We start from the raw sequence: 23838 nt of genomic DNA, 5'->3' as shown, positions 1-23838 counted from the left end.
ACTAAGCATTCCTGGCTGCATTTTTTTGTTTTTACATTTTGTTTTAATATATGCAGTATTCAAGTACCTTTAATGAAAACTAATTAAGCGGACGATCCATCCTTTCTCCTGTGATCGATCAGGGAATATCCGGCTCCCTGGGTTCACCTAATGGCCGCCTTTCAATTAATCCTTCAGTAAGTAGAATGCAACAGCAACCAGAGACAGAGATATTTTGCTCATTTCGGAGGTCCTAAAAGAAAGGAAACTAACCCCAAACATTTGCTTTAAGCATAGTTATATTGGTATAATTTCCAGATGTGAAATACAGTGCCTCGCTGAACTCTTTGGAAACCAGTTAAGGAACTCAATTTGATCCATAAAGTCTTTACAGAATATTGGGGGGTTTTGCTCAGCTATCAAGGATTACACCTTTAAAAGGAAACGGTGTACAGTGATTCTAATGTTAGGTTGTTTAAATATGAAATATTAAAAAAATTGCACATCTAGGATAAAAAAAAAGTTAAAACAATATAAGAAAAAATATATCTTTTGAACTATGCAGTAAATAAAATATCCTTGTAAATCTCAGATCCTGTCTTTCCCGATTATCTCTTAGGATTTGGTCCCCCTGTGTCCGGCCGCGTGCACATTTCTCACCATCACCTGGTACCCTCCCGAGCCGGTCCTAGTCCCCCCTCGCTGCACGGCTCACTACGCGCTGTGACGCGTCAGCCGCCAGGGGATGCAAGAGAATTTAGATCCCTAGCGTTGACGCGTCACGTGGTGCGCCTATCAGGGGCGGGGGCTGAAGCTGTCAGAGCTTCCCCCACCTCCAAAAGGTAGGGGGGGAAGTGTGTGTATATGTATCTATATATGTGTGTGTGTGTATGTAAGTGTATATGTATCTACAGTGTTCGACAAATCACCCAAAAATCTACTCGCCCAACCAAAAAATCTACTCGCCACCTAGTCCCGCCCCCAACCCCGCCCCTAGTCCCGCCCCCAACCCTAGTCCCGCCCCCAACCCTGCTTTAAAATAAAATATATAAATAAAATACATTTAATAAATTCCTAGTCAGAACAACATTCGTTTTTGACGAATGTATTTATTACATTATACTACAATTAGTCCTTGTTACGTGTGTGTGTGTGTGTGAGAGTAAGTGTGTAAATGTTGGATCTAGAAATAAAAGCCACAGGTGAATGACTAGTTTTCTGAACCCCTTAACCAGTGTCTGGACGTCCCCGCTTCACAATATCTAAAGCAGCAATCCCGCCTGGGATCTTACCTGATCCACAGTCCCTCAATGTCCAGGTACCTCAGTCCCGCAATGTTATAAGTTGGAGGGGAGGTGTTCCCTACCTGTCTTCTGGGTTAGGGGGGATTCCAATGTCTTCCATGTGAAGCTTGAGTCAGATCTGGAAGAAAGCAGTATAAGTTATTTTGGTGTAGTATAGGACAGTTAAGATATATAGGGAGAAGAAACAGAGAGAGGAGAGAGAAAAAAGAGACAGAGGAGGGAGAGAGAAAAAGAGACAGAGGAGGGAGGGGAGATGGGGGAGACCAGAGAGAGGGGAGACCAGAGAGGGGGGAGACCAGAGAGAGGGGAGACGGGGGAGACCAGAGAGAGGGGGGAGACCAGAGAGAGACCAGAGAGAGGGGAGAGACCAGAGAGAGGGGAGACGGGGGAGACCAGAGAGAGGGGGGCAGGGGTGACTGACTGACCGGGACAGGGGTGACTGACTGGGGGGGGGGGGTACCTCTGGTGTCACACACATACTCCCATACACACATACACATTCTCCCATATACACACACACACACACACACACACACACACACACTCCCACATATATACACACACACTCCCACATATATATACACACACTCCCACATATATATACACACACTCCCACATATATATATATACACACACTCCCACATATATATATATACACACACTCCCACATATATATATATACACACACTCCCACATATATATATACACACACTCCCACATATATATACACACTCCCACATATATATATATACACACACTCCTACATATATATATACACACACTCCCACATATATATACACACACTCCCACATATATACACACTCCCACATATATACACACACTCCCACATATATACACACACACACATGAATACACACACACACACACACACGACAGGGAGAAGAGGAAAGGCAGCGGGACCGAGCACCACCACGGCCCCGCTCGACACTCCCCCTCCCCCTGTGACCATCTCCAGCCCGGAGATGCCAGGACAGGGTGAGAAGGGGGGAACACCCCTACTACAATATCCTGCCCCGCGCGGGATGCCGTGACAGGCCGAGAAGGGGGGGACACCCCCACTGCAATCTGCAGCCCCGCGCGGGACGCCGTGACAGGCCGAGAAGGGGGTGGGACACCACCACTGCAATCTGCAGCCCCGCGCGGGACAGGCCGAGAAGGGGGGGACACCCCCACTGCAATCTCCTAGCCAAGTTAAGTGGGGACAGGGAGAGAAGGGGGAAGTGGGGACAGGGAGAGAAGGGGGAAGGGGGAACACCTGCCTCGCGCGGGGAGTAGGGGGGCTTGCAGGGAAGGAGTAAGGGGGCTTGCAGGGAAGGGGAGTAAGGGGGCTTGCAGGGAAGGAGAGTAAGGGGGCTTGCAGGGAAGGGGAGTAAGGGGTCTTACAGGGAAGGAGAGTAAGGGGGCTTGCAGGGAAGGAGAGTAAGGGGGCTTGCAGGGAAGGAGAGTAAGGGGGCTTGCAGGGAAGGAGTAAGGGGGCTTGCAGGGAAGCAGCAGCGGGGCCGCAAGACGGAGGATTGGAGAATACTTACTCTCCAAGAGCTCCGGCCGGAAAGAATGGCTGCTCGTTGGGGGAGGGCTCATATAGAGCCTGGCCGCGCGCCCACAAAGCTTGGGAGCGCGCGCCAATCAGCTGTCAGGTAGGGAGGTTTTTTTTTCCCAGCGCGAGCAGGGGAAATTGTCAGCGCGAACAGGGGAAATTTAAAAATAAAACACGTGTGCTGCTTGGGCCAATGTTTACTCGCCTGGGGGTTAAATCCACCCGCCCCGGGCGTGTAAATGTGTACAATTGTCGAACACTGTGTATCTATATGTGTGTGTTGTGTGTTGGGGGAAGGACAGACCGACGGGCGGACTGACGGGGGGAGGGAACAGCACGGAGAGGAGGGCATGTGTGTGGGGGGGAGAGCTGCTTACCTTCCAGGATACAGCTGGCAGCAGCGCCCTCCTGCAGTCCGGGAGACCCCTGCTGCAGCCATCCACTCCAACCACGCCCCCCCCCCGCTCCAACCACGGCGCTCCCTACAGACTGCAGACAGCGGTCAAGTGCCTCTCCACGCGCCGCCTGTCTGCAGTACGGGCACGCAGTCTGAGGCAGCGGGGCCTTAGCTTTAAGTTTAGGCTAAGGCCCCGGTAACTCAGCTGCAACGTGCGCCCGCGAGATTGGCGGCGCGTGCAGCCGATTACCTGGTCTGCAGGGAGCTGCAGGAAGAGAGACCGGGGGGGCGTGGCGGGGGAGTGATGGGGGCGCAGCCATGACATCACCCGGCAGGTTCGCCCTCATTGGCTGAACCGCCGGGGGGCGTGCCATATCGCTCGACGCGAGACCTGCTCTCAATTCTATTGAGAGCAGGAGCAGCTCGCACCTCAGCGCTGCGGCCCCCCCTTGCAGCGGGCCCGGCGCCATTGAGGGGAGGGCTCTCGTGCGTGCAGCGTCCGCCACAGCGGACGCTGTAGTAGGCAGCGGGGTCAAGCCCTTAGCATGCAGTGCTTCCACTGCAGCCAGGTATTCTGAGTAATGACATGCAAATGAACTATAATCTAAAACGATGAGTAATCTAAACTTTAGTTGCATGCACTTTTTTGCAACTTGATGGGCCAAAAACCATTAAGATACCTCACTTTTAACCATCTAAAAGTCTGTCTTCAATATGCTGTGAAAGTTCATCTTCCCAAGTGCTGGAGAAAATTGCAGCTGTATTCAAGTGAATAGGATTTAAATATTCTCCAGGGTGGGAAAGACTGCTACGTAGCATAATAAGAGCTTAAAACTGATTTGGTTTACATCAGAGGTTCCCAAACTCAGACACCTTTTTTATGCAATTTGCAGCAAACGTCAGAGCACAAGTAATTACTTTTGCTCTGATGTCTGCTGCATACTGTTCCAAGGGAAATTGGAATATCCCCATCTATGAGCTGTATTTACAGGAGGGTACCCTGGATATACAGCGGGTTCCGTTCCAGGGGCCCACCGTATAGTGAAAATCGCTGGAAAGTGAATCCGCCGATTTTCAGTTGTTTTTGCGTGCGCAAATCGGCATTTTTGCCGTTCTGCACATGTGCGCAAACTCCGTTCTGCGCAAACTACGGTCTGCGCATGCGCGCCGGGTGCAACCGCCCGTTCTGCGCATGCGCGATTTAAGAACCAAGATGGCGGCCCCCTTCTCGGTGCCGCCGTCTCGGCGGATCGCGGGGCCCTGCTGTATTCCTTGAGGGTTATATAATTCCTCTTTGTATTACTACATTTCACAGGTTTCACACTATATCAGTATTTTTCAACCAGGGTTCCTAGGAACCCGTGGGTTCCCCGAGCTTCCCTGCAATTTTCAGGTCATTTGAAAATTGTATCAAATACAGAAGATTTTATAATGCATTTGATATCAGACGCGCTGTCACGGTAACTTGTGAAGGGATATAATATACACCAAATCTCTGGGTTGAATTGAACACGACTTAGATATAATAAATATAGTTTATTCCTTAAAGAAGGTGAACACACAGAATTATACAAATAACATACAAGAATATAACACTTACTTAGGGTTGGGCAATGAAGCAATCAGGTACAGGATTGGCAATTCATTCAGTCATCAGGAATCAAGTAGATGTAATAACGAAGACAAAAACGAAGACAATTGGTATAGGGTTTACACTGGTTTATATGGAATTCCAGCCCTATACCTTAACATTGGGTGCCAGGCATTGGTTATCAATTACCTCCACCCAATGACCCCTTGCCACCTCACCTGAGAAGCAAGGTAGTATCTGCCCACAGGGTGGGCATTATTCTAATCAGGGGCTCATTTCCCTAGCCCCCTCCCACAAGATTGTCGTCGCCTAGTCTGCTTGGGACAGGAAAACTTTTGTCACAAGGTGTGAAACACAACACTTATCACAAGTACCCCCGTCCTGCTCTGCTTTGTTCTAGCATACACAAGCAGGGTGGGGGAGCCTTTGATCAGAGGGCTTATTGTAGACCACTTGTCTCCCCCCTGCGCATTAACATACCATATGGGCTCTAGCTTTCCCGGGCTTTTATACCAGCCTTGCAAAACAGTAAATTCTTTAATATCTACACATTAAAATAATCCGTTCGGCTGGGTCGAGCAGGTTGAAACTTGCCAGACCCTCATGCCGGAGGGGACTCTCCATGGTGGCCAAGTTTCAGCTCGCTGTGACCCACCGAACCGGAGATACACAATTACAGTTTTAAACGCACATTTGCAAACGAGGCTTTTTTTCTGCCATGCAAGTCAATGGCAGAAAACCAAACTTTACAATTACCCTGACTCCGTTCTGTTGCTCCGAGAGGGTCGGTATTTGCCATGCAATCCTGCCGGAACTATGACTACATGGTGACCAAATCTCAGCCCTCTAAGTTGAACAGAACCGGAGTTATGGGTTCCAGGTTTCTGCTCATTCTGACTTAGCCATTTTTACTCGCGGCTTTTACCTCCGCCATTAGAGTCTATGGTGCGACCCTTATAACGAGCGCGACCCTTTACCGGGGTCATTGATTATCGGACCTGGTCGGGGTCGAGTGAGGGGGTTCCTAGAATCTAGGGGCAAAAATAATTTTATTCCGGGGTGCCCTAGAAACTAAGTTTCCCACGCCAATTGACCCTGAACTTGACCAGGTAGTGATCAAAGTTCTCTTCAAGATAATGTTTCCGCTTTTGCGGTCTGGCTGGCTGCCAGCTCGTCTCTGGAGGTCGGCTTCCAGGAATTCCTATTGAAATGCGTTACTCCATTCACTTTCAATGGGGAACCGCCGCTCCTCCTCTCGAGCGCCACCTGCAGGTCTTCTACGATATCAGGCCCAAATCGCCGGAATCTTCATAGGGTTATATGGGGCTGTAATCGCGACCTATGGACAGACTGCAAAATGGAGCCTGCAAAGGCAGGAAAAGGGACAAAGGGCCATAAACACAAAATTAACATTAGCCCTTTCCCTCCCGCCTGGATCCCAGTGTATGTGGTTGCTGCATACACTGCAAACTCCAATAATTATACCAATATAAACATCTAGCAAATAAAACAGTTTGCCATGAGGCAGGGGAATACAAATACATTAATTCCCTCTAAATGTAGGAATAGGATAACCAAGGGACGTACCTTTTGGTTGTGAAGCAGGGGAACATATGTATTATACGTACATTTCTGGTTAACCCTTCACTTCCCAGACGGTGGAAGGGGGTGCCTAATGGGGGTGACCCCTTTATTACTCGCTTAGCACCCCTCCCCCGTCAAACGCGCTATTAGAGATGGTTGGGGGTTCCTTAGAATTTCACTTAGGGTTCCTTAACAAAAAAAAAAAAGTTGAAAACTACAGCACTTTATGGATGTACTGACGTGATTATTTATTCTTGATCATATTTTGACTTCTTTTATGCCATGTGTGTATTTTCTATCACTGACAAAGGCTGTTTTTTAAACACAATTAAGCAGAGCTATGTACTGTACTGTAACCATGGCAGTGCTCCAAATGATGATTAACAGTGAAGTAGTCACCGAGTTGAGAAGGTTGGAAAACCCCTGATTAAGAAAATGGAGAATTAAAAAAAAAAAAACCCTACATTGTTACGGTAGCTCCTGTTATTATATATAACTGCTCAACCTTACACCAATCCCATTTCTTTACATAGTACAGCCCATCCCCCCTCACATGTCAGCAGCCCACTCCCCCTCACATGTCAGCACCCCCCCCTCACATGTCAGCACCCCCCCCCCACATGTCAGCAGCCCACCCCTCACCTCTGCACTAGCCCATTTTTCACACACACACACACACACACACACACACACACACACACACACACATCTCTCCGGTACTAAGCCCCGCCCCAAGCATGCTCTGACCTCCCCGGCATCCTGCATCCTCCTCATGCTGCTTCTGCCCCCGCGCACTACAAAACCCGGTGGGGGGATGCGGTGGAGGAGGGGAGGGGGATAAATCGCCGCCATTTTTTTAAACTTTAAAAAAAAAAAATGTTTTAATTTATTATATTAATTAACTGGCGCCCGGCCGGAGTCACTGCGGGCCACACAGAGAGGCCAGACGGGCCGCATGCGGCCCGCGGGCCGTATGTTGTGCAGCCCTGAGCTAGAGGATCAATGACTGACTTGACAAATGAGCAACAGGTTACAGGGAAGTTGCCACTACCTCTTTTTTACGTATGTATAAAATCGATCAAGCAATACCACAATAAAACAATCAAAGCTTGATTGTTAAAAAACAAACAAATAGCCTGTATTAAGTTGCATGTGTTATGGTCCATCATTATAATAATAAATGTTTTTCCTTGTATAGTGCTTACAGTTTACACAACACTGTACATATAATTTTTGGAGGCACGGGTCTCTGCCCTGTAGAGAATCAGTCTATTTTTTGGTGCCTGAGGCACAGGGAGATTAAGTGATTTGCCCAAAGTCACAAAAAGCCGATACCAGGAATTGAACGAGGTTCATTCCCCTTGCTTCAAACTCAGTGTCATTATTTACCAAGTCTTTACTCACTGAGCTGCTCCTTCAGCCTTCATAAGGCCGTGTCCATGGTTAGTGCGTTCGCACTGCATCATGCACGCCTTAAGCAGGATATTTGTGGCCAAAGGGTAGACGCGACGGGGAGGTGTGTCACGGGCGTGGCCGTGACGTCACGGAGCTGGTTCGCACTCATCAGACCGGCCGTCGCGCGACCGAAACAAATGTATTTGTACTCTTGCACATCGCGACCTCCGACGCTCTGCATCGCGTGCGGCCTATGCCCTGCCTCATAGAGGCACGGTATTTTGAGAGTACCGCCCTCAAGTGGTTGCGCTCACCATGTACACGGCCTAAGAAGTGTTCATCTGTTTGTAAGCTCCTGTATCCCACAATGACATAACAAATAAAAATAGACCTAATTTAATGCGGAGGGTGTGCTACTGGGACCCCATCTTATATTAAAGTGATTTGCCCAAGAACTCCACATGTATGAAAACAAAAATATGGGGTAGAGGACCCCAATCACCCGGTGCTACAGAGCTTTGTATTAACCCACAATGATAAAAAATGAGTATATCTAACTGCATTTGAACCGGATCACTTGGTGTGATAATGCATGCTTGAGGCTGTATGCATGAAACCCCTAGATGGCACCAGGTATGGCAGAGATATGCAGAGTTGTAAGGGGGGAGTCTTTAAACCCCCCCTTTTACCTCTCCAGTCTCTCTGAACTGAATTAACCTATATGCCTGGGGCAGCTCTCATGGGGCAGCAATTGTACTCACATATATATGAACGCCGGTTCTGTGTGCTCCAGGCTGATATAACAAGCAGAGGGAGTGTACCTGTTCCGATGAGGAGAGGTAATTCAGCGGGCACCACGAAGCAGAAGAAAAAAGTTGCTGAAGCTGGACTGTGCTGTATAACAATTCCTTTAATAAAGCATGGTTAAAAAGAGGGGGGACGCATACCCCTGCGCCTCTAACGCGTTTCACCCAGAGATTGGGCTTTTTCAAAGAGTACATTATCCGTGTGCAGGCCACTGATATACCGGAAGTAAACCGGATGTGACGTCATCCAGCCAATGGGCTGTAAGTATGTCGCGAGCGGCATGATGGGATGCCAAGCTCACTGCCTGACGGCGCTCACACGGAGTAAACCGGGTGTGACGTCTTCCAGCCAATGAGCTTATGGCCTGCCGCAAGCTGCATGATGGGATACTGAGTCCCGGCTGGATGACAATCGCGCGGCACCCATGGGCATCAGTGTCATGCGCAGTTGGGACTGGGAAGTTAAAAACAAAATTGAAAAGAACATTTGAGCAATCTACATGTTAAATATAGTATAACAATACAATTCATAGTGTTAATAAAGTACAAAAGATTTGAAAACATACATTTCATAGAATATATATATATTGTTGTAGAAAGCAAAAAAATAAAGCAATAATGATTAAAAACAAGTAATGGCAAAAGGTAATGGGCATTTCCAATATCTAATTATTAATATTCCGATGGTATTAAGACATACAATTAGTACATTTGTGTTATAATTAGTACAGTTTGTTAGTATCATTGTTCAATCAAATTAATTACAATTAGAGAATTTAAAGATATAATGACATCAGTGCGATTATGTAATATAACTAGACTAACAAAACATTACATGATTCAGCGTAATATTGATAATCAAATTCATCATTGTGAATAATAGAATGCACCAGTGTGAACATTGCAGATCTCGTTTGATGATGGATAAAAAGGAAGTGGAAGGGTGGAGGGAGGGAGAAGGGGGAAAGGGAGGAGGGGGGGGGGGTGGAAGGGGCGAGAGGGGAAAGGGAGGGGGAAGGAAGGGGAATTGAGAAAGGGAGGGAGAAAGGGGAAGGAAAAGGAAGGGGGGGGGAGGGGGAGGATGGAGGGGAGGGGGGGGGGAGGGCGAGAAGGGAAAAGGGGGGGGGGAGGGGGAGGGGAAGGTAAAAGGGAAAGGAGAAAGGAAAAAGGGGGGGGCAAGAGGGGGGAGGGGGGGGAAAAGGAAGGGAAGGGGAGGGGGGGGGAAATTAAATTATTGTAATCATATATAAACATATGGACTCGAGTAAGTGAGCAAAAACATGCTGATAGACAACTCTTCATTAGTCACAAAATCCAAGGACCAAATATAGAATATGTTAACATATCAAGCGTATATTGGACATTAAAACTGGAAGTTGCATGGAGACGGGGGTAATTTTATATATATAATGTATTTCTTCCCCCTAACATGTTAATAATAGTCATTGAATGAAAGAGTGTGTTGATGGGCCACATGGGCGAACTACAAAAAATGGGACGCTTATTATACAGGGTTCCCTGTGGCAAGAGGCAAACATTCTATAAAAAGTGTTTTATCTCCCAGTCCACGTTGATACCTCTAGGTGTCATGGTATCTAGTGTGAAGATCCAGAACATCTCTTTTTGATTGAGAATGTTCTGACGATCTCCACGTCGGACTGGGAGTGGAATGTGTTCTAGACCACTGAAAGTAAGATGGTCTAACTTTCCTTTGGGACATTCCATAAAGTGTCGTGCCACAGGGAACCTCTGGTCTTTGTTCTTAATACTTCTAATGTGTTCCATTATTCGAAGTTTTAGTGGCCGTATAGTTCGCCCTATGTAGCCCATGCCACAACCGCATGTCAAGAGATATACCACATAGTTGGTATTACACGTGATAAAACTCCTCAATTTGGTTTTGTTTTTGTTTATCTTTGACTGAATTGTTTTGATTGGTTTTGCATAAGTACAGACTTTGCAAAAGCCACATTTGAAGAAGCCTATCGGGGGAACAAAACCCTTGGTTTTCATATGTGGTTTTGTATACATACTTGGTGATATATAATTAGAGATGGTCTTAGCTTTTTTAAACACAAATTTAGGTAACTTCTCAATGTGTGGCTTAAGTTTACTGTCCAATGACAAGATGTTCCAGTGTTTAGATATAATGGAGCGGATGTTATTTGCTTGGCGACTATGTTGTGTGATAAAATAGAGTGGCATTGATTCTTTTTTACAATCTATTTTAATCTTTTTCTTCAACAATTTAGTACGTGGAATTTGAAACGCATATTCGAAAGCCTCCTGTAAGTCCATTTTACTGTATCCCCTGTTGAAAAATCTCAAGGCAAGTTCTTTGGATTGCTCTACAAATGAATCATTTGTTGAGCAAATACGTTTCAACCGTAGGAATTGTGCCTTCGGTATGCCTTTGATTAAGGGGCGTGGGTGACCACTGTTAGCCTTAAGAAACATATTCCTTGAATTTGGCTTTCTGTAGATGTCAGATTGAATAGATTGACATGAGTCAACAGATAAAAGTAAATCCAGATACTCGATCCTTTGTTCATGATGTGAAAAAGTAAAATGTAAATTATAATCATTCTTATTTAACTGGTCCACAAATTCCGTCAGGGACCTTGTGTCACCCTCCCAAATTAGAAACAGATCGTCAATAAATCTCCGATAGAAAGTGATGTTTTTACGGAAAGAATTAGTGTGACTAAAAATGTGTGCGTGCTCCCAATACCCCATAAACAAATTTGCATAAGACGGTGCGAATGATGTACCCATTGCAGTACCCCGTGTCTGTAAATAATAAGTGGTGTCAAAAAGAAAGTAATTATGAGTGAGTAAGAATAAAATAGATTCTAAAATAAATGTGATCTGTGCTGGTGATAACAGTGATTGATTAAGAAAATATTGTGCTGCTGTAATACCTTGTGAGTGATCAATAATGGTGTAGAGGGACGTTACATCTAAAGTGACCCATAAATAATTAGGGGACCAAGTGAATTTAGCAAGTGAATTTAATAAGTCTGTGGAATCTTGTAGGTATGACGGAAGTTTGTGGACCAGTGGTTGCAAAAAAATATCAATGTATCTGGATAATCCATCTCCCAAAGATCCAATACTCGATATAATTGGTCGCCCTGGAGGGTCGACAAGAGATTTATGGATCTTTGGGAGATGGTGAAAAATGGGGATTACTGGATTTTGAACAGACAGGAAGCTTCTTTCCTTCTCGCTCAAAACTTGTAAAATAACTCCAAAGTCAAGAATATTATTTAACTGTTTTGCAAAAACATCAGTGGGATCAGATTTGAGGGTTTTATATGACTTTATGTCGTGTAGTTGTTTTAATGCTTCTAATCGATATTTGGCATTACTTTGCACAACGATTGCACCCCCCTTGTCGGCATTTTTTATGACCAAATTTTTGTTGGTCATCAAGCTTCGAATACTTAGCTTGTCATCTTTGGACATATTATTGCCGACATGGGGGGTGAACTTGTACCCTTTTTCCAGTAACAATAAATCTCTCTCGTCCAGTTTCTCGAATGTGGCTATGTGTGGGCCTTTTATGTGTGAGGGATAGAAGGTTGAGCGTGTCTTCAAGCCTGAGTCTCTAGAACCTACCAGGAAGGAGGTTACAGATGTAGCCTCCTCCTCTGTAGTCTGTTCATCTAGAAGACTGTTCATGTCCTGAAGGGTACATAACTCGGTGAATGATGTTAAACCGTCATTTGTTGACTCAAGGTCCTGAAACATAACAGGGGTGGGATTAGTTACATCATCATTTATTTCATCATTTATAATAGCATCATCTTTATGAAAAAACTTCTTCAATACTAATTTTCTAATAAAACATTGTAAATCTATTATGGTATTGAACAATCTGAAGTTTTCAAGAGGAGCAAAATTTAGTCCCTTGTTGAGTAGAGACAGTTCATTCACAGAGAGGGGTACCCCAGAGATGTTAATAACATTATTTTCTGGGCTCAGGTGTACTTTTTCCTTTTTGAGACTGCGCCCCCTTCCCTTGGAGCGCCTAGTCCTTGGTCGTTTTTTGACTGGGAAAACAATGATGGTGCAGGTCTTTGCTCACTTTTGGATCCCTGTCCATATTCTGAATCATGGTCACTGCTATATTCACACTGGTTAGATGTATGTCTGGTGGAAAAAGACACGCCATGTGACCGGTAATCACTGTCAGAGGCGTCTGAGAAACTTGATTGGTCTCCTGTTCTCTTTTTAAGTATAGAGGGTTTGGATGTAGATTTCTCTTTGGGACCTTGTACATGTTGTTGATTCCTTTGATTTGGTTTTTTGGTTTTATTGGGAGCGTTGGGATTCCTTATTGGACGAGGGTTTTTTTGCCAGATGTATATTTGGCCACGCTCATAGTCCAGGCGATCCCTATCAAACTTAATTTGTTTTTTCTCCATAATTTCTTTATCAAGTTTGGAAATGTTTTGGTATAAAAGATTATCGTTTGTAACAAAGTTTGGCATATCTTCAAACTTGTCCAGTTGATCTTGGAGTTTTTTGATGTTTTCTACCAACAAATTTTTTTCAGCTGTTTTAGTATGTATGATAAGCTCCATTAGCTGTATTGAGCATGAATCTAATATTTTGGTCCACTTTTCTTCAAACCTTCTACTAATGAAACCAAATGATGGTGTTTTCTTTATCCTTAACCCTCTAGGGATACGTTTGGTTAACACATAATTTTCCAGAGATGTTATCTCCCACCAAAGCTTAATTTTCTGGCTTAACAGCTTTTCTAGTGTCACAAAGTATAGTGATAAGTTCATTTTGTCATCACATGTAATGTCTTTAGAGTCATTGAAAATGAACGCAGCTTGTCTAGAGCGTCTTGCGTTATCAGAGCAAAGTGCAACATATGGTGTTGGTTTTGCATTCATATCGCAAACATCCTCATTCTCTGAGGAAGCCATGGTGTCCATGTGTTGTTAAATTGGTGTTGAATGATGGATGATTGAACTTGGATCCAAATACACTTGTACAAAAGGTGTATGTGTATATATTCCTTTCTTTGGTATAAAGTTATATAGTATATAGTCCATAAATGGAAAAAATCCCTGTCTCTTTAAATCTAAGCTAGAAAAAGGTGATATAAATAAATATATAAACTTGTATTTTTTAATGAAAAAATCAAAAAAGATCACAATCTCTGGGTGAAACGCGTTAGAGGCGCAGGGGTATGCGTCCCCCCTCTTTTTAACCATGCTTTATTAAAGGAATTGTTATACAGCACAGTCCAGCTTCAGCAACTTTTTTCTTCTGCTTCGTGGTGCCCGCTGAATTACCTCTCCTCATCGGAACAGGTACACTCCCTCTGCTTGTTATATCAGCCTGGAGCACACAGAACCGGCGTTCATATATATGTGAGTACAATTGCTGCCCCATGAGAGCTGCCCCAGGCATATAGGTTAATTCAGTTCAGAGAGACTGGAGAGGTAAAAGGGGGGGTTTAAAGACTCCCCCCTTACAACTCTGCATATCTCTGCCATACCTGGTGCCATCTAGGGGTTTCATGCATACAGCCTCAAGCATGCATTATCACACCAAGTGATCCGGTTCAAATGCAGTTAGATATACTCATTTTTTATCATTGTGGGTTAATACAAAGCTCTGTAGCACCGGGTGATTGGGGTCCTCTACCCCATATTTTTGTTTTCCTGTGAAATACTTTCATCTAGTGGCTCGAGCACCCACACAACAAACAAGCTAATATGCTGTAATCATACTATATGTATTTTTTCTCTGGACTGTTGCTGCTTCAATTTTATATTTTTCACTTTTTCATTTTGTGATCTTTTTTGATTTTTTCATTAAAAAATACAAGTTTATATATTTATTTATATCACCTTTTTCTAGCTTAGATTTAAAGAGACAGGGATTTTTTCCATTTATGGACTATATACTATATAACTTTATACCAAAGAAAGGAATATATACACATACACCTTTTGTACAAGTGTATTTGGATCCAAGTTCAATCATCCATCATTCAACACCAATTTAACAACACATGGATACCATGGTTTCCTCAGAGAATGAGGATGTTTGCGATATGAATGCAAAACCAACACCATATGTTGCACTTTGCTCTGATAACGCAAGACGCTCTAGACAAGCTGCGTTCATTTTCAATGACTCTAAAGACATTACATGTGATGACAAAATGAACTTATCACTATACTTTGTGACACTAGAAAAGCTGTTAAGCCAGAAAATTAAGCTTTGGTGGGAGATAACATCTCTGGAAAATTATGTGTTAACCAAACGTATCCCTAGAGGGTTAAGGATAAAGAAAACACCATCATTTGGTTTCATTAGTAGAGGGTTTGAAGAAAAGTGGACCAAAATATTAGATTCATGCTCAATACAGCTAATGGAGCTTATCATACATACTAAAACAGCTGAAAAAAATTTGTTGGTAGAAAACATCAAAAAACTCCAAGATCAACTGGACAAGTTTGAAGATATGCCAAACTTTGTTACAAACGATAATCTTTTATACCAAAACATTTCCAAACTTGATAAAGAAATTATGGAGAAAAAACAAATTAAGTTTGATAGGGATCGCCTGGACTATGAGCGTGGCCAAATATACATCTGGCAAAAAAACCCTCGTCCAATAAGGAATCCCAACGCTCCCAATAAAACCAAAAAACCAAATCAAAGGAATCAACAACATGTACAAGGTCCCAAAGAGAAATCTACATCCAAACCCTCTATACTTAAAAAGAGAACAGGAGACCAATCAAGTTTCTCAGACGCCTCTGACAGTGATTACCGGTCACATGGCGTGTCTTTTTCCACCAGACATACATCTAACCAGTGTGAATATAGCAGTGACCATGATTCAGAATATGGACAGGGATCCAAAAGTGAGCAAAGACCTGCACCATCATTGTTTTCCCAGTCAAAAAACGACCAAGGACAAGCGCTCCAAGGGAAGAGGGCGCAGTCTCAAAAAGGAAAAAGTACACCTGAGCCCAGAAAATAATGTTATTAACATCTCTGGGGTACCCCTCTCTGTGAATGAACTGTCTCTACTCAACAAGGGACTAAATTTTGCTCCTCTTGAAAACTTCAGATTGTTCAATACCATAATAGATTTACAATGTTTTATTAGAAAATTAGTATTGAAGAAGTTTTTTCATAAAGATGATGCTATTATAAATGATGAAATAAATGATGATGTAACTAATCCCATCCCTGTTATGTTTCAGGACCTTGAGTCAACAAATGACGGTTTAACATCATTCACCGAGTTATGTACCCTTCAGGACATGAACAGTCTTCTAGATGAACAAACTACAGAGGAGGAGGCTACATCTGTAACCTCCTTCCTGGTAGGTTCTAGAGACTCAGGCTTGAAGACACGCTCAACCTTCTATCCCTCACACATAAAAGGCCCACACATAGCCACATTCGAGAAACTGGTCGAGAGAGACTTATTGTTACTGGAAAAAGGGTACAAGTTCACCCCCCATGTCGGCAATAATATGTCCAAAGATGACAAGCTAAGTATTCGAAGCTTGATGACCAACAAAAATTTGGTCATAAAAAATGCCGACAAGGGGGGTGCAATCGTTGTGCAAAGTAATGCCAAATATCGATTAGAAGCATTAAAACAACTACACGACATAAAGTCATATAAAACCCTCAAATCTGATCCCACTGATGTTTTTGCAAAACAGTTAAATAATATTCTTGACTTTGGAGTTATTTTACAAGTTTTGAGCGAGAAGGAAAGAAGCTTCCTGTCTGTTCAAAATCCAGTAATCCCCATTTTTCACCATCTCCCAAAGATCCATAAATCTCTTGTCGACCCTCCAGGGCGACCAATTATATCGAGTATTGGATCTTTGGGAGATGGATTATCCAGATACATTGATATTTTTTTGCAACCACTGGTCCACAAACTTCCGTCATACCTACAAGATTCCACAGACTTATTAAATTCACTTGCTAAATTCACTTGGTCCCCTAATTATTTATGGGTCACTTTAGATGTAACGTCCCTCTACACCATTATTGATCACTCACAAGGTATTACAGCAGCACAATATTTTCTTAATCAATCACTGTTATCACCAGCACAGATCACATTTATTTTAGAATCTATTTTATTCTTACTCACTCATAATTACTTTCTTTTTGACACCACTTATTATTTACAGACACGGGGTACTGCAATGGGTACATCATTCGCACCGTCTTATGCAAATTTGTTTATGGGGTATTGGGAGCACGCACACATTTTTAGTCACACTAATTCTTTCCGTAAAAACATCACTTTCTATCGGAGATTTATTGACGATCTGTTTCTAATTTGGGAGGGTGACACAAGGTCCCTGACGGAATTTGTGGACCAGTTAAATAAGAATGATTATAATTTACATTTTACTTTTTCACATCATGAACAAAGGATCGAGTATCTGGATTTACTTTTATCTGTTGACTCATGTCAATCTATTCAATCTGACATCTACAGAAAGCCAAATTCAAGGAATATGTTTCTTAAGGCTAACAGTGGTCACCCACGCCCCTTAATCAAAGGCATACCGAAGGCACAATTCCTACGGTTGAAACGTATTTGCTCAACAAATGATTCATTTGTAGAGCAATCCAAAGAACTTGCCTTGAGATTTTTCAACAGGGGATACAGTAAAATGGACTTACAGGAGGCTTTCGAATATGCGTTTCAAATTCCACGTACTAAATTGTTGAAGAAAAAGATTAAAATAGATTGTAAAAAAGAATCAATGCCACTCTATTTTATCACACAACATAGTCGCCAAGCAAATAACATCCGCTCCATTATATCTAAACACTGGAACATCTTGTCATTGGACAGTAAACTTAAGCCACACATTGAGAAGTTACACTGGCGACACACTTTATTCGAGCACGGCTAGTCCCACGAATTCGGGTATACCCGGGTGTATTGAGGTTTGTGACTGTTTTCTGCCCGAGTGCATTGAGTTATTTTCCGGCAGGGATTGAAGCATTTTATTCCCGCTGGCTGCAATACTGCACAGTACATATATATATACTGCATTACAATTCATGAATTTATGCCATCTGGTAGACACGCGAAGCATTGCAGCCTATTAAATCCTAATCATTATCATTTAACAGATCAGCCGCCCATCAGCCAGGCATGAACCCAGGCTGGGAAGGCAAATGCAACGGGGCTTGCCAGAGGTGAGGAGCGGCACATTCCAGGTATCTGCCAGGTACATACCGGGTATTTGCTCGAATAAAGTGTGTCGGTGCAGTACCTAAATTTGTGTTTAAAAAAGCTAAGACCATCTCTAATTATATATCACCAAGTATGTATACAAAACCACATATGAAAACCAAGGGTTTTGTTCCCCCGATAGGCTTCTTCAAATGTGGCTTTTGCAAAGTCTGTACTTATGCAAAACCAATCAAAACAATTCAGTCAAAGATAAACAAAAACAAAACCAAATTGAGGAGTTTTATCACGTGTAATACCAACTATGTGGTATATCTCTTGACATGCGGTTGTGGCATGGGCTACATAGGGCGAACTATACGGCCACTAAAACTTCGAATAATGGAACACATTAGAAGTATTAAGAACAAAGACCAGAGGTTCCCTGTGGCACGACACTTTATGGAATGTCCCAAAGGAAAGTTAGACCATCTTACTTTCAGTGGTCTAGAACACATTCCACTCCCAGTCCGACGTGGAGATCGTCAGAACATTCTCAATCAAAAAGAGATGTTCTGGATCTTCACACTAGATACCATGACACCTAGAGGTATCAACGTGGACTGGGAGATAAAACACTTTTTATAGAATGTTTGCCTCTTGCCACAGGGAACCCTGTATAATAAGCGTCCCATTTTTTGTAGTTCGCCCATGTGGCCCATCAACACACTCTTTCATTCAATGACTATTATTAACATGTTAGGGGGAAGAAATACATTATATATATAAAATTACCCCCGTCTCCATGCAACTTCCAGTTTTAATGTCCAATATACGCTTGATATGTTAACATATTCTATATTTGCTCCTTGGATTTTGTGACTAATGAAGAGTTGTCTATCAGCATGTTTTTGCTCACTTACTCGAGTCCATATGTTTATATATGATTACAATAATTTAATGTCCCCCCCCTCCCCCCTCTTCCCCCCCCCTTTTTCCTTTCCCTTTTACCTTCCCCCTTCCCCTCCCCCCCTTTCCCTTCTCGCCCCCCCCTCCCCTCCATCCTCTCCCTCCCCCCCTTCCTTTTCCTTCCCCTTTCTCCCTCCCTTTCTCAATTCCCCTTCCTCTTCCTTCCCCCTATCTCTTTAAATCTTTAAATTCTCTAATTGTAATTGATTACTATTTGATTGAACAATGATACTAACAAACTGTACTAATTATAACACAAATGTACTAATTGTATGTCTTAATACCATCGGAATATTAATAATTAGATATTGGAAATGCCCATTACCTTTTGCCATTACTTGTTTTTAATCATTATTGCTTTATTTTTTTGCTTTCTACAACAATATATATATATATATATTCTATGAAATGTATGTTTTCAAATCTTTTGTACTTTATTAACACTATGAATTGTATTGTTATACTATATTTAACATGTAGATTGCTCAAATGTTCTTTTCAATTTTGTTTTTAACTTCCCAGTCCCAACTGCGCATGACACTGATGCCCATGGGTGCCGCGCGATTGTCATCCAGCCGGGACTCAGTATCCCATCATGCAGCTTGCGGCAGGCCATAAGCTCATTGGCTGGATGACGTCACACCCGGTTTACTCCGTGTGAGCGCTGTCAGGCAGTGAGCTTGGCATCCCATCATGCCGCTCGCGACATACTTACAGCCCATTGGCTGGATGACGTCACATCCGGTTTACTTCCGGTATACAGTATCAGTGGCCTGCACATGGGTAAAGTACTCTTTGAAAAAGCCCAATCTCTGGGTGAAACGCGTTAGAGGCGCAGGGGTATGCGTCCCCCCTCTTTTTAACCATGCTTTATTAAAGGAATTGTTATACAGCACAGTCCAGCTTCAGCAACTTTTTTCTTCTGCTTCGTGGTGCCCGCTGAATTACCTCTCCTCATCGGAACAGGTACACTCCACATGTTTGAAGCCTGAAAATAACATTTGTGCAATTTGACCCCGACGTAAGAAACAGAATGGTATTAATGAATTAATTGGCACACGTTAAACGGCACTAATAATAATGCAGTAGGGGGCTTAGTCTATAAAGGTGCGATATCGCCGATCTGGCACTGACACGTGGAAAACCCCATTGACCCTATGGGGCTTATTCTGTTAGCGCTTTACCATGCAGTCTGTACGGAAAGCCCCACTCAAGTCAATGGGGGTTTCCGTGCAGATGCTCAGTACAGCGCTAACGGAGCTCACAGAATAAGCCCCTATGAGTCTTAATTTTACCCTGCACACATACACAAGTAAGATTTGTTTTTAAACCTTATTGGATTCCGTGTCAATTTGAACAGGATACCGAACGCATTAATGCCGATATGATATATTCAATTCCTGTATGAGATTCATTTTCATCAGTTTTTCCCCGAGAACATTTAACCCCTTTGCAGTCAGACGCCTGCAATGCCTTGCAAAGCCGTGAAGGGCACTCTAGCCACAAAAGGGTTAATATTAACATACGCTCATCGCTGATGAAGAGAAAATGTTAGCGCCAAAAAGAGTGTCCAGGTTTACATTCCTTACTCCAAGCAAACAGATACATTTAAAAAACAGCCCAGACTCATTGTATGGTGCTAAACCTTGTACCCCCCCACCCCCCAAAGTCCCATCCACAAGGAGTGCTACAGCATAGCATTATTTAGTGAATCTAGGCCATTATTTCCACTACAGATTGAAGTGTAATTTTGGTGCTCTAGAAAGATAACTACTAGAACCTCGATGTGAGACTTAATCTGGGGCCTCCCGCACCTTCTCCGAACAATTATTTCGCATTACGGACTTTTTACACTTACTGAATCTGTTACATGTCATGAAATCAGCATCATCACTACTTTTCTCCCATTGCTGATTATCCTGGACTGACTCAGCCTAACTGGGGGTTTTCAATTTTTATTAAGTACAATCGGGTCTCATCTTAATTTCTACATGAGTACTAACAAATGCTTCTTCCCCATCTTATACTTTACTACCTTTATTGTGAACGATTTGCTTTGTTTCTTTTTGACTTCGTCTCTTGCACCAATTTTGTTTTTTTTGGACCTTGGGTACCATCAGTGGTATTTGTATAACAGGTTGTGAACTCATACTTTAGTCCAAGTTATTTTTATTTATTTTTTAAGGATTTAAAAAAATATATGTTTTTAAAGGTAGAGGCTATTTACTAGACAAGCCAAGTAAATAAGGGACTTGTTAAATATATATATATATATATATATATATATATAAATATATATAAATATACAGTGCTCGACAAATACGGTCGCCAGGGCCAACAAGATTTGGCCTCCTGGCGACTCAGCCTCATGGCCGCGCAGCGCACGCGGTTCTATGCTTGTTTAAAAAAAAAAAAAAAAAAACATTTTTTTTCAAAATCCTTCTTCCTGATTGGTTTGACGGGACTTGGCGCGATGCAAGGTTTTTTTTTTTTTGCCAGCTACAGGCTCTATATAAGCCCACGCACACGAATCATCCTTCCTTTTGTATTCTGCTTGAAGGTTAGTACACCGTTGCCACAGTACACCATTGCCTCACTGACCCCCCCCTCCCATCCTCCCCAGCCCGGCATCGATCACAATCAGGAGCCCACGCACCCAAGCAGCATCACTGACCCCCCCCTTCCCGACCCCCCAGCCCGGCATCGATCACAATCAGGAGCCCACGCACCCAAGCAGCATCACTGACCCCCCCCCCTCCCGACCCCCCAGCCCGGCATCAATCACAATCAGGAGCCCACGCACCCAAGCAGCATCACTGACCCCCCCCCCTCCCCCCCTCCCGACCCCCCAGCCCGGCATCGATCACAATCAGGAGCCCACGCACCCAAGCAGCATCACTAACCCCCCCCCCCCCCCTCCCAGCATCGATCCCAATCAGGAGCCCACGCACCCACGCACCATCACTGACCCCCCCCCCCACTCCCTCCTTGTGTCCAACGGATGCTGTGTCTGTGTGTGTGTGCTATGCTGGGTCTGTGTGACATGCTGGGTGTGTGTGTGTGTGTGACATGCTGGGTGTGTGTGTGTGTGTGTGTGTGTGTGCTGAGCGCCTGGGCTGGCTGGTTTGCTCTATATGAGCAGGAGCAGTGACGTCCTCAATCCTTTCCAGGGCTTTTGATAGAGGAAGTAAGTGCTCCCCCTGCCTCATGCATTACCATCTCCACAGCCCGCCCGACCCCCCCTCCCTCCTTGTGTCCAACGGATGCTGTGTCTGTCTGTCTGTCTTTGTGTGTGTGCTATGCTGGGTCTGTGTGTGTGACATGCTGGATGTGTGTGTGTGTGTGTGAGTGACATGCTGGATTTGTGTGTGTCTGTGTGTGTGACATGCTGGATGTGTGTGTGTGTGTGAGAGAGAGACATGCTGTGTGTGTGAGTGTGTGTGTGTGTGTGTGACCTATGCTGGGTCTGTGTTTGAAGCGCCTGGGCTGGCTGGTTTGCTCTATATGAGCAGGAGCAGTGACGTCCTCAATCCTTTCCAGGGCTGTTTATAGAGGAAGTAAGTGCTCCCCCTGCCTCATGCATTACCATCTCCACAGCCCGCCCGACCCCCCCTCCCTCCTTGTGTCCAAAGGATGCTGTGTCTATCTGTCTTTATGTGTGTGCTATGCTGGGTCTGTGTGTGTGACATGCTGGATGTGTGTGTGTGTGTGTGTGTGTGACATGCTGGATGTGTGTGTGTGTGTGTGTGTGTGTGTGTGTGTGTGTGTGTGTGTGTGACATACTGGATGTGTGTGTGTGTGTGACATACTGGATGTGTGTGTGTGTGTGTGTGTGTGACATACTGGATGTGTGTGTGTGTGTGTGTGTGTGACATGCTGGATGTGTGTGACATGCTGGATGTGTGTGACATGCTGGATGTGTGTGTGTGTGTGACATGCTGGATGTGTGTGTGACATGCTGGATGTGTGTGTGACATGCTGGGTGTGTGTGTGACATGCTGGGTGTGTGGGTGTGTGTGTGCATGCATACGAGTGTGTGTATGAGTGTGTATGTATGAGAGAGTGTGTGTGTGTGTGTGTGTGTGTGTGTAGGTGTAGGATACCTGAAGTGTCACCCCACCCCGTCCCCCCACCCAATCACCCCGTCCCCCCACCTAATTACCCCGTCACCCCACCTAATTACCCCGTCACCCCACCTAATTATCCCACCCAATCACACCCCCAATCACCCCCTGTCTCGCCCTCTCTCTGTCTCTCGCCCTCTCTGTCTCTTGCCCTCTCTGTCTCTGTCTCTGTCTCTCGCCCTCTCTGTCTCTCGCCCTCTCTGTCTCTGTGTGTCTCTGTCTCTCTCTCTGTCTGTCTCTGACCCTCTCTCTCTGTCTGTCTCTGACCCTCTCTCTCTGTCTGTCTCTGACCCTCTCTCTCTGTCTGTCTCTGACCCTCTCTATCTGTCTCTGACCCTCTCTATCTGTCTCTGACCCTCTATCTGTCTCTGACCCTCTCTCTCTCTCTCTCTCTGTCTGTCTCTGACCCTCTCTCTCTCTCTGTCTCTGACCCTCTATCTGTCTCTGACCCTCTCTCTCTGTCTGTCTCTGACCCTCTCTCTCTCTCTCTTTGACTCTCTCTCTCTCTCTCTGACCCTCTCTCAGACCCTCTCTCTCTCTCTGACCCTCTCTCTCTCTGACCCTCTCTCTCTCTTTGACTCTCTCTCTCTCTTTGACTCTCTCTTTGACTCTCTCTCTCTGACTCTCTCTGACTATTGGACTCTCTTTGACTCTCTCTCTCTTTGACTCTCTCTCTGACTCTCACTCTCTCTCTCTCTGACCCCCCCTCTCTCTCTTTGACTCTCTCTCTCTCTCTTTGACTCTCTCTCTCTCTCTTTGACTCTCTCTCTCTCTCTTTGACTCTCTCTCTCTCTCTTTGACTCTCTCTCTCTGACTCTCTCTCTGACTCTTGAACTCTCTCTCTCTCTCTGACTCTCTCTGACTCTCTCTCTCTCTCTGACTCTCTCTCTCTCCGACTCTCTCTCTCTCTCTGACTCTCTCTCTCTCTC

At 44.3% G+C, this 23838-nt stretch overlaps 1 protein-coding gene across 6 annotated transcripts in view; it reads right to left on the bottom strand.

Annotated features, from left to right (window-relative positions):
• Positions 1–23838, bottom strand: part of GINM1 (glycosylated integral membrane protein 1) — a 47120-nt gene that overhangs the window by 14649 nt on the left and 8633 nt on the right. For 3 of the 6 annotated variants that reach the window (XR_012800998.1, XR_012800996.1, XR_012801000.1), the window contains exon 2: positions 68–247. The exons of the other annotated variants lie outside the window; for them this stretch is intronic. The gene's annotated coding sequence lies outside the window, so the exon portion shown is untranslated. The remainder of the gene's footprint in view (positions 1–67; positions 248–23838) is intronic. 6 annotated transcript variants of the gene reach the window in all.

This window comes from Ascaphus truei, chromosome 4 (genome assembly GCF_040206685.1).
Source record: "Ascaphus truei isolate aAscTru1 chromosome 4, aAscTru1.hap1, whole genome shotgun sequence".
NCBI lineage: Eukaryota > Metazoa > Chordata > Amphibia > Anura > Ascaphidae > Ascaphus > Ascaphus truei.
Note: the sequence above shows the minus strand (reverse complement) of the source record. Positions and strands in the feature narration are given on the sequence as shown.